The sequence below is a fragment of the Cricetulus griseus genome, chromosome 5 (assembly GCF_003668045.3).
Source record: "Cricetulus griseus strain 17A/GY chromosome 5, alternate assembly CriGri-PICRH-1.0, whole genome shotgun sequence".
Classification (NCBI taxonomy): Eukaryota; Metazoa; Chordata; class Mammalia; order Rodentia; family Cricetidae; genus Cricetulus; species Cricetulus griseus.
Window position 1 is genome coordinate 179,969,011 of NC_048598.1, and position 3,264 is coordinate 179,972,274.

Here is a 3,264-nt window from a genome sequence, read left to right on the forward strand (position 1 = left end):
AAGATTGTAGGGAAACACTGTAACCATGATTCCTAGGAGCTAGCTATAGGTGTGCTTGACCACGCCTGAGAGGGTGTGGTCAGGGGAGGTTCAGGATGATGCATGGGGAGTTCTTAAGCAGACAAGTGGGGTCCCTTCTCTCTGGCTGGCCTCCCTAGCTGGCTGCCTCTGGTCATGCTCTGGCTTGTGCTTGGCTGGTATTTTTTGAATAAAGATATCCTAATTTGTAACATCTCGTAATAGAAGATCAGACTGGAGACTTGATCAGAAATAATCTTTCTGAGTGTCACTTGTTTTGGTGACTAGCTTCTTGAGTTCTTTGGAAATCAGCCCTCTGTCAAATGTTGGGTTGTTGAATACATTTTCCCATTCTGTGGGCTGCCGTTTTCTCTTGTTGACTCTGTCCTTTGTTTTACAGAAGCTCTCAGTTTCAGGAGGCCACATTTATTAATTTGTGGATCTCAGTGTCTGTGTACTGGTGTTATGTTCAGGAAGCAGACTCCTGTAACAATTTGTTCAAGTGTACCTCCCTCTTTCTCTTCTAAGAAGTTCAGTGTGAGTGGATTTTTGTTGAGGTCTTTGATTCATTTCTGTGTAAGTTGTGTGTATGGTGATGTGCATGAATCTCTCTGCATTTATTTTTTTTCCATTTTTTTTGTTTATTTTTTCTTATTTTCTAAAAAACACATCCCATTTTTATCATGGGGCCACAAGGGCCCCCAACCCCCCCCCAAGAATTGGGGGGGCAGCCCCGAAACGACCCCAGTTTTTTGGTTTTTATTTTTTAAAAAAGGGGAGAGGATGGGCTTTTTTTTTCCCTTTTTTCTTTATTCCATTGTATAATTTTCGGTTCTTTCTCAAAAATCAGGTGTTCATTGGTATGTGGGTTTATATCACGGTTTTCAATTCGATTCCATTGGTCCACCTAACTATTTTTGTGCCAATTCCAAGCCGTTTTCAAGAGTATATCTCTATAATAAAGAGCTTGAAGTCAGGGATGGTGATGCCTCTGGATGTTTCTTCATTGCATAGGGTATTTTTTGGCTATCCTTGGTCCTTTTGTTTTTCTGCATAAAGTTGAGTATTATTCTTTTAAGGTCTGTGAAGAATTGTGCCAGTATTTTGATGGTGATTGCATTGAATTTGTAGATTGCTTTTGGCAAGATTGCCATTTTTACTCTGTGGATCTTACCTATCCAATAGCATGTGAGCTATTATATTTTTTGAGTTATTATAATTTTCTGGTATCGTCTTAATTTCTTTCTTTAAATTCTCAAATTTCTTGGTATACAGTTCATTGATTTGTTTGGTTATTGTTACTCCAAGGTATTTTATATTGTTTGAGGCTATTGTAAATGGTGATGTTTCTCTGATTTCTTTGTCAGCCCATTTATCTACTGTATATATTGGAGCTGCTGATTTTTTTAGTTAATCTTCTACGCTGCTACTTTGTTGAAGGTGTTTGTCAGCTGTAGGAGTTTTCCATAGTAGATTTTTTCAGGTCACTTAATAGGTAATTCTTTATTTCTTTCCATATAACTCACTTTGGTCTCTATAATTTTCTCTAGACAATTATATGTCTAATGCATCCACAAAAATTCATTCTACAGCAGCAGGAACTGCAAACACGTTCTCCCTCTGCTCATAAAAACCACCCCAACACTAATCATGCAGATCTGGCTGAGCAGCCCAGCCCTGGATTCCCAGTCTTCAATTTCAGTGTTCAGCACTGAACACAATCACTTACCAAGGAGTTGTGTGTGAGAGGAGATATCCTTGTTGCTTTTTAAATAAAACATTTTTCAGAATTTCCTAAAGAGTACTGCAAGTATCAACATACTCACTCAAAATCCCCCCATATCCACCTTTCATTCCCCCAACAAACTCAGGATTTCTTCAACTTTAATAAATAGTTTTACCTGTGTGTGTGTGTGTGTGTGTGTGTGTGTGTGTGTGTGTGTAACACTTTGAGTACAGTTATAGCTGAGTGTATTTACATGTGTAATGATCATCACAGTGTGAAGGGGAAAACCATGGGATCCGCTGCCTACTTCCTAATAACAGGGTGAGGTCAGCCCACATGGCTGTCAGTGACATATGATGACCACAGTGAACCTGCAGGTTGGGCACACTCTGGACACCAGGACTCTTTGGATTAACTTCTCAGTGTCTCCCAGGTTTACTGAAGAAAAGAGAAAATTTTTGAGCAATAATTAATGAACGTGAAATGAGCTTTTTCTGATTTAGAAAACAAATGTTTAATAAAGCTATGAATCCATTTGACAGGAACCTTGGAAGCACCAGTGTTTACTCACCAAGACAGGGTTTCCTGATTGTGGTCAGTAAGAGCTGAATTTTAACAGGCCAGGATGGAGAGGCCATAAATCTGATGCTGTGAGAAGTTTATTGTGAGCAGTCTGACTTCTATCCTCTCATCACACACAGGGAATAAAGGTGATTGCCAGGATCAATGCAATGGTATTTGCTAGGATACAATGACATTTTCAAGTTATACAGGGTAAGGTATAAAAGATTAATGCCTCAGACCAAATGTCCTGTTAACCTTCTGCATATTTGAATACTTCTAAGGAACAGAAAATAACAGGGGTGTGTTGAAGCTTCACTGCCTGAGGGAGTGCCTCAATTTCTCAGGACGGAAAGTCACACAGTGTCCCAGGAGACAAGGTCTATACCATGAAAACCTCTGATAGTGCCTTTCAAAGTAACTAGACCAGGTCAAATCCATGATTCCCTGCAAAACACAATGGGTCTATGTAAATGGAAGTTTGTGTCTGACACAGTTCTACAGCTATTTAGTTCCAAATAAACATGCAGAGGCTTATCAATTATTAACTGTTTGGCTGTAGACTGATGCTTCTTATTGGCTAAACTCTCTCCTAATCATTAACCCATTTCTATTCATCTGTGTATCTCCATGTGGTCTTGCTTCACAGGTGATTCCTGGGTAACTTGCTTTCTCGGCAGCTACATGGCATCTTGCTGACTCTTACTACTACCTTTCTTTATCCCTGTTTGGTTTTCCCACCTGGCTAAATCCTGCCTGTCCATTGACTGAAATAGCTTTAGTCATCAACCAATAAAGAAAAATATTCACAGCACGCAGGAGATTTCCCCCATCAGGTCTAGCAAGAACAAGATGCTTATTTTTCCTAGGCACAGTGATGGAACATACAGTAATTCTTTGGAGGGACTCTGTAGCACCAGTGGGTACTGCTGGAGCTGGATCCATCTGACCCCAGGATC